This window comes from Channa argus, unplaced genomic scaffold (genome assembly GCF_033026475.1).
Source record: "Channa argus isolate prfri unplaced genomic scaffold, Channa argus male v1.0 Contig020, whole genome shotgun sequence".
In the NCBI taxonomy this organism is placed as follows: Eukaryota; Metazoa; Chordata; class Actinopteri; order Anabantiformes; family Channidae; genus Channa; species Channa argus.
Genome location: NW_027125239.1, coordinates 502,400 through 514,542, shown reverse-complemented (window position 1 = coordinate 514,542; position 12,143 = coordinate 502,400). Strand labels below are relative to the sequence as shown.

Below are 12,143 nucleotides of genomic sequence, written 5' to 3'. Positions count from 1 at the left end.
GATGCCAGAAAGAGCCTCGCTAGCTGTTGGGAACCGTACTTTTAAAACTCCAGGAAGTGTAGGATGGACCAATCAGCTTCCTGTACTGCCCCCCAATCCGGCCAATCAGGCAGGGCACCTATAAGAACAAGAAAATAAAAACAACACATATGGCCAGGACTGTAACATGGTCTACTAGTAATGAAGCACGATGGTTGGCAAACCAATAAAGTAGCAAAACAGCAATGAAAGAACAAAATTTGATGAAAATATAGAACAATTTCTATGAATAAATAGGCAGTAACACCAGCTTGTGCTGCCCGTAAACCCAAGCAAAGAAGCTTACAGCACGTGGTATTCCCAGGCGGTCTTCCTACCAAGTACTAACAAGGCCCGGCCATATTTGGCTGCTGAGATCGGACGGGATCGGGCGCTTAGAGAGCAGTGTGGCCGTAAGCTGCATTTGACATCATCAACAGCTCTTAAAAACGCTGGAGAAGCAGAATGCATGACACTTGCTAAGAAGAAGATAAATGTGGCAAAGTACAAAGTACTATAACTGTACTGGTCTGTTACGCCCCTGTCTAGGGGGTCAGGGTGCAACATACAAAGATAAATTAGCATGTTCCCTCTCCGATCCCCAAACCAAAATCCAGGATCGAGATGTTCCAACAGAATGATATTTATTTTAAACGAAAGAAAGTGTCAAACAAAACATGACACTACAACTCAGGGCGAACCAAGGCCAACATAATAAACAAAATAAGCCATTTCCCACAGAAAGTGCTAGCTAGCCTGATAGAAATAAACAAACCAAAAGACAGTCGCTAACCCTAACTCCCTAATGTGAAAACAGTCCAAAGAAAATGGCAGTTCACCCCTACAGATTTAATACTATTTACAAAATATACAATTTATAAACAAAACCACGGCACAAAACCTAACAATTCAAAAATGCTAAATAAGGTTTGGAAACCAAGAACAGCAAACAGGTGCTGATGCCAGAAAGAGCCTCGCTAGCTGTTGGGAACCGTACTTTTAAAACTCCAGGAAGTGTAGGATGGACCAATCAGCTTCCTGTACTGCCCCCCAATCCGGCCAATCAGGCAGGGCACCTATAAGAACAACAAAATAAAAACAACACATATGGCCAGGACCGTAACATGGTCTACTAGTAATGAAGCACGATGGTTGGCAAACCAATAAAGTAGCAAAACAGCAATGAAAGAACAAAATTTGATGAAAATATAGAACAATTTCTATGAATAAATAGGCAGTAACACCAGCTTGTGCTGCCCGTAAACCCAAGCAAAAAAGCTTACAGCACCTGGTATTCCCAGGCGGTCTTCCTACCAAGTACTAACCAGGCCCGGCTCTATTTGGCTGCCGAGATCGGACGAGATCGGGCACTTAGAGAGCGGTGGGGCCGTAAGCTGCATTTGACATCATCAACAGCTCTTAAAAACGCTGGAGAAGCAGAATGCATGACACTTGCTAAGAAGAAGATAAATGTGGCAAAGTACAAAGTACTATAACTGTACTGGTCTGTTACGCCCCTGTCTAGGAGGTCAGGGTGCAACATACAAAGATAAATTAGCATGTTCCCTCTCCGATCCCCAAACCAAAATCCAGGATCGAGATGTTCCAACAGAATGATATTTATTTTAAACGAAAGAAAGTGACAAACAAAAAATGACACAACTCATGGCGAACCAAGGCCAACATAATAAACAAAATAAGCCATTTCCCACAGAAAGTGCTAGCTAGCCTGATAGAAATAAACAAACCAAAAGACAGTCGCTAACCCTAACTCCCTAATGTGAAAACGGTCCAAAGAAAATGGCAGTTCACCCCTACAGATTTAATACTATTTACAAAATATACAATTTATAACAAAACCACGTCACAAAACCTAACAATTCAAAAATGCTAAATAAGGTTTGGAAACCAAGAACAGCAAACAGGTGCTGATGCCAGAAAGAGCCTCGCTTGCTGTTAGGAACCGTACTTTTAAAACTCCAGGAAGTGTAGGATGGACCAATCAGCTTCCTGTACTGCCCCCCAATCCGGCCAATCAGGCAGGGCACCTATAAGAACAAGAAAATAAAAACAACACATATGGCCAGGACCGTAACATGGTCTACTAGTAATGAAGCACGATGGTTGGCAAACCAATAAAGTAGCAAAACAGCAATGAAAGAACAAAATTTGATGAAAATATAGAACAATTTCTATGAATAAATAGGCAGTAACACCAGCTTGTGCTGCCCGTAAACCCAAGCAAAAAAGCTTACAGCACCTGGTATTCCCAGGCGGTCTTCCTACCAAGTACTAACCAGGCCCGGCTCTATTTGGCTGCCGAGATCGGACGAGATCGGGCGCTTAGAGAGCGGTGTGGCCGTAAGCTGCATTTGACATCATCAACAGCTCTTAAAAACGCTGGAGAAGCAGAATGCATGACACTTGCTAAGAAGAAGATAAATATGGCAAAGTACAAAGTACTATAACTGTACTGGTCTGTTACGCCCCTGTCTAGGGGGTCAGGGTGAAACAGACAAAGATAAATTTGGATGTTCCCTCTCCGATCCTCAAACCAAAATCCAGGATTGAGATGTTCCAACAGAATGATATTTATTTTAAACGAAAGAAAGTGTCAAACAAAACATGACTCTACAACTCAGGGCGAACCAAGGCCAACATAATAAACAAAATAAGCCATTTCCCACCGAAAGTGTTAGCTAGCCTGATAGAAATAAACAAACCAAAAGATAGTCGCTAACCCTAACTCCCTAATGTGAAAACACTCCAAAGAAAATGGCAGTTCACCCCTACAGATTTAATACTATTTACAAAATATACAATTTATAAACAAATCCACGGCACAAAACCTAACAATTCAAAAATGCTAAATAAGGTTTGGAAACCAAGAAAAGCAAACAGGTGCTGATGCCAGAAAGAGCCTCGCTAGCTGTTGGGAACCGTACTTTTAAAACTCCAGGAAGTGTAGGATGGACCAATCAGCTTCCTGTGCTGCCCCCCAATCCGGCCAATCAGGCAGGGCACCTATAAGAACAAGAAAATAAAAACAACACATATGGCCAGGACTGTAACATGGTCTACTAGTAATGAAGCACGATGGTTGGCAAACCAATAAAGTAGCAAAACAGCAATGAAAGAACAAAATTTGATGAAAATATAGAACAATTTCTATGAATAAATAGGCAGTAACACCAGCTTGTGCTGCCCGTAAACCCAAGCAAAGAAGCTTACAGCACCTGGTATTCCCAGGCGGTCTTCCTACCAAGTACTAACAAGGCCCGGCCATATTTGGCTGCTGAGATCGGACGGGATCGGGCGCTTAGAGAGCAGTGTGGCCGTAAGCTGCATTTGACATCATCAACAGCTCTTAAAAACGCTGGAGAAGCAGAATGCATGACACTTGCTAAGAAGAAGATAAATGTGGCAAAGTACAAAGTACTATAACTGTACTGGTCTGTTACGCCCCTGTCTAGGGGGTCAGGGTGCAACATACAAAGATAAATTAGCATGTTCCCTCTCCGATACCCAAACCAAAATCCAGGATCGAGATGTTCCAACAGAATGATATTTATTTTAAACGAAAGAAAGTGTCAAACAAAACATGACACTACAACTCAGGGCGAACCAAGGCCAACATAATAAACAAAATAAGCCATTTCCCACAGAAAGTGCTAGCTAGCCTGATAGAAATAAACAAACCAAAAGACAGTCGCTAACCCTAACTCCCTAATGTGAAAACAGTCCAAAGAAAATGGCAGTTCACCCCTACAGATTTAATACTATTTACAAAATATACAATTTATAAACAAAACCACGGCACAAAACCTAACAATTCAAAAATGCTAAATAAGGTTTGGAAACCAAGAACAGCAAACAGGTGCTGATGCCAGAAAGAGCCTCGCTAGCTGTTGGGAACCGTACTTTTAAAACTCCAGGAAGTGTAGGATGGACCAATCAGCTTCCTGTACTGCCCCCCAATCCGGCCAATCAGGCAGGGCACCTATAAGAACAACAAAATAAAAACAACACATATGGCCAGGACCGTAACATGGTCTACTAGTAATGAAGCACGATGGTTGGCAAACCAATAAAGTAGCAAAACAGCAATGAAAGAACAAAATTTGAAGAAAATATAGAACAATTTCTATGAATAAATAGGCAGTAACACCAGCTTGTGCTGCCCGTAAACCCAAGCAAAAAAGCTTACAGCACCTGGTATTCCCAGGCGGTCTTCCTACCAAGTACTAACCAGGCCCGGCTCTATTTGGCTGCCGAGATCGGACGAGATCGGGCACTTAGAGAGCGGTGGGGCCGTAAGCTGCATTTGACATCATCAACAGCTCTTAAAAACGCTGGAGAAGCAGAATGCATGACACTTGCTAAGAAGAAGATAAATGTGGCAAAGTACAAAGTACTATAACTGTACTGGTCTGTTACGCCCCTGTCTAGGGGGTCAGGGTGCAACATACAAAGATAAATTAGCATGTTCCCTCTCCGATCCCCAAACCAAAATCCAGGATCGAGATGTTCCAACAGAATGATATTTATTTTAAACGAAAGAAAGTGACAAACAAAAAATGACACAACTCATGGCGAACCAAGGCCAACATAATAAACAAAATAAGCCATTTCCCACAGAAAGTGCTAGCTAGCCTGATAGAAATAAACAAACCAAAAGACAGTCGCTAACCCTAACTCCCTAATGTGAAAACGGTCCAAAGAAAATGGCAGTTCACCCCTACAGATTTAATACTATTTACAAAATATACAATTTATAACAAAACCACGTCACAAAACCTAACAATTCAAAAATGCTAAATAAGGTTTGGAAACCAAGAACAGCAAACAGGTGCTGATGCCAGAAAGAGCCTCGCTTGCTGTTGGGAACCGTACTTTTAAAACTCCAGGAAGTGTAGGATGGACCAATCAGCTTCCTGTACTGCCCCCCAATCCGGCCAATCAGGCAGGGCACCTATAAGAACAAGAAAATAAAAACAACACATATGGCCAGGACCGTAACATGGTCTACTAGTAATGAAGCACGATGGTTGGCAAACCAATAAAGTAGCAAAACAGCAATGAAAGAACAAAATTTGATGAAAATATAGAACAATTTCTATGAATAAATAGGCAGTAACACCAGCTTGTGCTGCCCGTAAACCTAAGCAAAAAAGCTTACAGCACCTGGTATTCCCAGGCGGTCTTCCTACCAAGTTCTAACCAGGCTCGGCTCTATTTGGCTGCCGAGATCGGACGAGATCGAGCGCTTAGAGAGCGGTGGGGCCGTAAGCTGCATTTGACATCATCAACAGCTCTTAAAAACGCTGGAGAAGCAGAATGCATGACACTTGCTAAGAAGAAGATAAATGTGGCAAAGTACAAAGTACTATAACTGTACTGGTCTGTTACGCCCCTGTCTAGGGGGTCAGGGTGCAACATACAAAGATAAATTAGCATGTTCCCTCTCCGATCCCCAAACCAAAATCCAGGATCGAGATGTTCCAACAGAATGATATTTATTTTAAACGAAAGAAAGTGACAAACAAAAAATGACACAACTCATGGCGAACCAAGGCCAACATAATAAACAAAATAAGCCATTTCCCACAGAAAGTGCTAGCTAGCCTGATAGAAATAAACAAACCAAAAGACAGTCGCTAACCCTAACTCCCTAATGTGAAAACGGTCCAAAGAAAATGGCAGTTCACCCCTACAGATTTAATACTATTTACAAAATATACAATTTATAACAAAACCACGTCACAAAACCTAACAATTCAAAAATGCTAAATAAGGTTTGGAAACCAAGAACAGCAAACAGGTGCTGATGCCAGAAAGAGCCTCGCTTGCTGTTGGGAACCGTACTTTTAAAACTCCAGGAAGTGTAGGATGGACCAATCAGCTTCCTGTACTGCCCCCCAATCTGGCCAATCAGGCAGGGCACCTATAAGAACAAGAAAATAAAAACAACACATATGGCCAGGACCGTAACATGGTCTACTAGTAATGAAGCACGATGGTTGGCAAACCAATAAAGTAGCAAAACAGCAATGAAAGAACAAAATTTGATGAAAATATAGAACAATTTCTATGAATAAATAGGCAGTAACACCAGCTTGTGCTGCCCGTAAACCCAAGCAAAAAAGCTTACAGCACCTGGTATTCCCAGGCGGTCTTCCTACCAAGTACTAACCAGGCCCGGCTCTATTTGGCTGCCGAGATCGGACGAGATCGGGCGCTTAGAGAGCGGTGTGGCCGTAAGCTGCATTTGACATCATCAACAGCTCTTAAAAACGCTGGAGAAGCAGATTGCATGACACTTGCTAAGAAGAAGATAAATATGGCAAAGTACAAAGTACTATAACTGTACTGGTCTGTTACGCCCCTGTCTAGGGGGTCAGGGTGAAACATACAAAGATAAATTTGGATGTTCCCTCTCCGATCCTCAAACCAAAATCCAGGATTGAGATGTTCCAACAGAATGATATTTATTTTAAACGAAAGAAAGTGTCAAACAAAACATGACACTACAACTCATGGCGAACCAAGGCCAACATAATAAACAAAATAAGCCATTTCCCACAGAAAGTGTTAGCTAGCCTGATAGAAATAAACAAACCAAAAGATAGTCGCTAACCCTAACTCCCTAATGTGAAAACACTCCAAAGAAAATGGCAGTTCACCCCTACAGATTTAATACTATTTACAAAATATACAATTTATAAACAAAACCACGGCACAAAACCTAACAATTCAAAAATGCTAAATAAGGTTTGGAAACCAAGAACAGCAAACAGGTGCTGCTGCCAGAAAGAGCCTCGCTAGCTGTTGGGAACCGTACTTTTAAAACTCCAGGAAGTGAAGGATGGACCAATCAGCTTCCTGTACTGCCCCCCAATCCGGCAGATAAGGCAGGGCACCTATAAGAACAACAAAATAAAAACAACACATATGGCCAGGACCGTAACATGGTCTACTAGTAATGAAGCACGATGGTTGACAAACCAATAAAGTAGCAAAACAGCAATGAAAGAACAAAATTTGATGAAAATATGGAACAATTTCTATGAATAAATAGGCAGTAACACCAGCTTGTGCTGCCCGTAAACCCAAGCAAAAAAACTTACAGCACCTGGTATTCCCAGGCGGTCTTCCTACCAAGTACTAACCAGGCCCGGCTCTATTTGGCTGCCGAGATCGGACGAGATCGGGCGCTTAGAGAGCGGTGTGGCCGTAAGCTGCATTTGACATCATCAACAGCTCCTAAAAACGCTGGAGAAGCAGAATGCATGACACTTGCTAAGAAGAAGATAAATGTGGCAAAGTACAAAGTACTATAACTGTACTGGTCTGTTACGCCGCTGTCTAGGGGGTCAGGGTGCAACATACAAAGATAAATTAGCATGTTCCCTCTCCGATCCCCAAACCAAAATCCAGGATCGAGATGTTCCAACAGAATGATATTTATTTTAAACGAAAGAAAGTGTCAAACAAAACATGACACTACAACTCAGGGCGAACCAAGGCCAACATAATAAACAAAATAAGCCATTTCCCACAGAAAGTGCTAGCTAGCCTGATAGAAATAAACAAACCAAAAGACAGTCGCTAACCCTAACTCCCTAATGTGAAAACACTCCAAAGAAAATGGCAGTTCACCCCTACAGATTTAATACTATTTACAAAATATACAATTTATAAACAAAACCACGGCACAAAACCTAACAATTCAAAAATGCTAAATAAGGTTTGGAAACCAAGAACAGCAAACAGGTGCTGATGCCAGAAAGAGCCTCGCTAGCTGTTGGGAACCGTACTTTTAAAACTCCAGGAAGTGTAGGATGGACCAATCAGCTTCCTGTACTGCCCCCCAATCCGGCCAATCAGGCAGGGCACCTATAAGAACAACAAAATAAAAACAACACATATGGCCAGGACCGTAACATGGTCTACTAGTAATGAAGCACGATGGTTGGCAAACCAATAAAGTAGCAAAACAGCAATGAAAGAACAAAATTTGATGAAAATATAGAACAATTTCTATGAATAAATAGGCAGTAACACCAGCTTGTGCTGCCCGTAAACCCAAGCAAAAAAGCTTACAGCACCTGGTATTCCCAGGCGGTCTTCCTACCAAGTACTAACCAGGCCCGGTTCTATTTGGCTGCCGAGATCGGACGAGATCGGGCGCTTAGAGAGCGGTGTGGCCGTAAGCTGCATTTGACATCATCAACAGCTCTTAAAAACGCTGGAGAAGCAGAATGCATGACACTTGCTAAGAAGAAGATAAATGTGGCAAAGTACAAAGTACTATAACTGTACTGGTCTTTTACGCCCCTGTCTAGGGGGTCAGGGTGCAACATACAAAGATAAATTAGCATGTTCCCTCTCCGATCCCCAAACCAAAATCCAGGATCGAGATGTTCCAACAGAATGATATTTATTTTAAACGAAAGAAAGTGACAAACAAAAAATGAAAAACAACTCAGGGCGAACCAAGGCCAACATAATAAACAAAATAAGCCATTTCCCACAGAAAGTGCTAGCTAGCCTGATAGAAATAAACAAACCAAAAGACAGTCGCTAACCCTAACTCCCTAATGTGAAAACGGTCCAAAGAAAATGGCAGTTCACCCCTACAGATTTAATACTATTTACAAAATATACAATTTATAACAAAACCACGTCACAAAACCTAACAATTCAAAAATGCTAAATAAGGTTTGGAAACCAAGAACAGCAAACAGGTGCTGATGCCAGAAAGAGCCTCGCTTGCTGTTGGGAACCGTACTTTTAAAACTCCAGGAAGTGTAGGATGGACCAATCAGCTTCCTGTACTGCCCCCCAATCCGGCCAATCAGGCAGGGCACCTATAAGAACAAGAAAATAAAAACAACACATATGGCCAGGACCGTAACATGGTCTACTAGTAATGAAGCACGATGGTTGGCAAACCAATAAAGTAGCAAAACAGCAATGAAAGAACAAAATTTGATGAAAATATAGAACAATTTCTATGAATAAATAGGCAGTAACACCAGCTTGTGCTGCCCGTAAACCCAAGCAAAAAAGCTTACAGCACCTGGTATTCCCAGGCGGTCTTCCTACCAAGTACTAACCAGGCCCGGCTCTATTTGGCTGCCGAGATCGGACGAGATCGGGCGCTTAGAGAGCGGTGGGGCCGTAAGCTGCATTTGACATCATCAACAGCTCTTAAAAACGCTGGAGAAGCAGAATGCATGACACTTGCTAAGAAGAAGATAAATGTGGCAAAGTACAAAGTACTATAACTGTACTGGTCTGTTACGCCCCTGTCTAGGGGGTCAGGGTGCAACATACAAAGATAAATTAGCATGTTCCCTCTCCGATCCCCAAACCAAAATCCAGGATCGAGATGTTCCATCAGAATGATATTTATTTTAAACGAAAGAAAGTGACAAACAAAAAATGACACAACTCATGGCGAACCAAGGCCAACATAATAAACAAAATAAGCCATTTCCCACAGAAAGTGCTAGCTAGCCTGATAGAAATAAACAAACCAAAAGACAGTCGCTAACCCTAACTCCCTAATGTGAAAACGGTCCAAAGAAAATGGCAGTTCACCCCTACAGATTTAATACTATTTACAAAATATACAATTTATAACAAAACCACGTCACAAAACCTAACAATTCAAAAATGCTAAATAAGGTTTGGAAACCAAGAACAGCAAACAGGTGCTGATGCCAGAAAGAGCCTCGCTTGCTGTTGGGAACCGTACTTTTAAAACTCCAGGAAGTGTAGGATGGACCAATCAGCTTCCTGTACTGCCCCCCAATCCGGCCAATCAGGCAGGGCACCTATAAGAACAAGAAAATAAAAACAACACATATGGCCAGGACCGTAACATGGTCTACTAGTAATGAAGCACGATGGTTGGCAAACCAATAAAGTAGCAAAACAGCAATGAAAGAACAAAATTTGATGAAAATATAGAACAATTTCTATGAATAAATAGGCAGTAACACCAGCTTGTGCTGCCCGTAAACCCAAGCAAAAAAGCTTACAGCACCTGGTATTCCCAGGCGGTCTTCCTACCAAGTACTAACCAGGCCCGGCTCTATTTGGCTGCCGAGATCGGACGAGATCGGGCGCTTAGAGAGCGGTGGGGCCGTAAGCTGCATTTGACATCATCAACAGCTCTTAAAAACGCTGGAGAAGCAGAATGCATGACACTTGCTAAGAAGAAGATAAATGTGGCAAAGTACAAAGTACTATAACTGTACTGGTCTGTTACGCCCCTGTCTAGGGGGTCAGGGTGCAACATACAAAGATAAATTAGCATGTTCCCTCTCCGATCCCCAAACCAAAATCCAGGATCGAGATGTTCCAACAGAATGATATTTATTTTAAACGAAAGAAAGTGACAAACAAAAAATGACACAACTCATGGCGAACCAAGGCCAACATAATAAACAAAATAAGCCATTTCCCACAGAAAGTGCTAGCTAGCCTGATAGAAATAAACAAACCAAAAGACAGTCGCTAACCCTAACTCCCTAATGTGAAAACGGTCCAAAGAAAATGGCAGTTCACCCCTACAGATTTAATACTATTTACAAAATATACAATTTATAACAAAACCACGTCACAAAACCTAACAATTCAAAAATGCTAAATAAGGTTTGGAAACCAAGAACAGCAAACAGGTGCTGATGCCAGAAAGAGCCTCGCTTGCTGTTAGGAACCGTACTTTTAAAACTCCAGGAAGTGTAGGATGGACCAATCAGCTTCCTGTACTGCCCCCCAATCCGGCCAATCAGGCAGGGCACCTATAAGAACAAGAAAATAAAAACAACACATATGGCCAGGACCGTAACATGGTCTACTAGTAATGAAGCACGATGGTTGGCAAACCAATAAAGTAGCAAAACAGCAATGAAAGAACAAAATTTGATGAAAATATAGAATAATTTCTATGAATAAATAGGCAGTAACACCAGCTTGTGCTGCCCGTAAACCCAAGCAAAAAAGCTTACAGCACCTGGTATTCCCAGGCGGTCTTCCTACCAAGTACTAACCAGGCCCGGCTCTATTTGGCTGCCGAGATCGGACGAGATCGGGCGCTTAGAGAGCGGTGTGGCCGTAAGCTGCATTTGACATCATCAACAGCTCTTAAAAACGCTGGAGAAGCAGAATGCATGACACTTGCTAAGAAGAAGATAAATATGGCAAAGTACAAAGTACTATAACTGTACTGGTCTGTTACGCCCCTGTCTAGGGGGTCAGGGTGAAACAGACAAAGATAAATTTGGATGTTCCCTCTCCGATCCTCAAACCAAAATCCAGGATTGAGATGTTCCAACAGAATGATATTTATTTTAAACGAAAGAAAGTGTCAAACAAAACATGACTCTACAACTCAGGGCGAACCAAGGCCAACATAATAAACAAAATAAGCCATTTCCCACCGAAAGTGTTAGCTAGCCTGATAGAAATAAACAAACCAAAAGATAGTCGCTAACCCTAACTCCCTAATGTGAAAACACTCCAAAGAAAATGGCAGTTCACCCCTACAGATTTAATACTATTTACAAAATATACAATTTATAAACAAATCCACGGCACAAAACCTAACAATTCAAAAATGCTAAATAAGGTTTGGAAACCAAGAAAAGCAAACAGGTACTGATGCCAGAAAGAGCCTCGCTAGCTGTTGGGAACCGTACTTTTAAAACTCCAGGAAGTGTAGGATGGACCAATCAGCTTCCTGTACTGCCCCCCAATCCGGCCAATCAGGCAGGGCACCTATAAGAACAAGAAAATAAAAACAACACATATGGCCAGGACTGTAACATGGTCTACTAGTAATGAAGCACGATGGTTGGCAAACCAATAAAGTAGCAAAACAGCAATGAAAGAACAAAATTTGATGAAAATATAGAACAATTTCTATGAATAAATAGGCAGTAACACCAGCTTGTGCTGCCCGTAAACCCAAGCAAAGAAGCTTACAGCACCTGGTATTCCCAGGCGGTCTTCCTACCAAGTACTAACAAGGCCCGGCCATATTTGGCTGCTGAGATCGGACGGGATCGGGCGCTTAGAGAGCAGTGTGGCCGTAAGCTGCATTTGACATCATC

The 12,143-nt window shown here is 42.0% G+C and overlaps 13 pseudogenes; all 13 read right to left on the bottom strand.

Annotated features, from left to right (window-relative positions):
• Nucleotides 1-318: 318 nt before the first annotated feature.
• Nucleotides 319-437, bottom strand: LOC137114803 (5S ribosomal RNA; annotated as a pseudogene).
• Nucleotides 438-1,294: 857 nt separating this feature from the next.
• LOC137114646 (5S ribosomal RNA) lies at nt 1,295-1,413 on the bottom strand (annotated as a pseudogene).
• Nucleotides 1,414-2,266: 853 nt separating this feature from the next.
• Nucleotides 2,267-2,385, bottom strand: LOC137115014 (5S ribosomal RNA; annotated as a pseudogene).
• An 857-nt stretch (nt 2,386-3,242) lies between these two features.
• LOC137114739 (5S ribosomal RNA) lies at nt 3,243-3,361 on the bottom strand (annotated as a pseudogene).
• An 857-nt stretch (nt 3,362-4,218) lies between these two features.
• LOC137114645 (5S ribosomal RNA) lies at nt 4,219-4,337 on the bottom strand (annotated as a pseudogene).
• Nucleotides 4,338-5,190: 853 nt separating this feature from the next.
• LOC137114758 (5S ribosomal RNA) lies at nt 5,191-5,309 on the bottom strand (annotated as a pseudogene).
• An 853-nt stretch (nt 5,310-6,162) lies between these two features.
• On the bottom strand, nt 6,163-6,281 carry LOC137115013 (5S ribosomal RNA; annotated as a pseudogene).
• An 857-nt stretch (nt 6,282-7,138) lies between these two features.
• On the bottom strand, nt 7,139-7,257 carry LOC137115226 (5S ribosomal RNA; annotated as a pseudogene).
• Nucleotides 7,258-8,114: 857 nt separating this feature from the next.
• LOC137114559 (5S ribosomal RNA) lies at nt 8,115-8,233 on the bottom strand (annotated as a pseudogene).
• Nucleotides 8,234-9,088: 855 nt separating this feature from the next.
• On the bottom strand, nt 9,089-9,207 carry LOC137114494 (5S ribosomal RNA; annotated as a pseudogene).
• Nucleotides 9,208-10,060: 853 nt separating this feature from the next.
• LOC137114493 (5S ribosomal RNA) lies at nt 10,061-10,179 on the bottom strand (annotated as a pseudogene).
• Nucleotides 10,180-11,032: 853 nt separating this feature from the next.
• Nucleotides 11,033-11,151, bottom strand: LOC137115012 (5S ribosomal RNA; annotated as a pseudogene).
• Nucleotides 11,152-12,008: 857 nt separating this feature from the next.
• Nucleotides 12,009-12,127, bottom strand: LOC137114737 (5S ribosomal RNA; annotated as a pseudogene).
• Nucleotides 12,128-12,143: the final 16 nt, after the last annotated feature.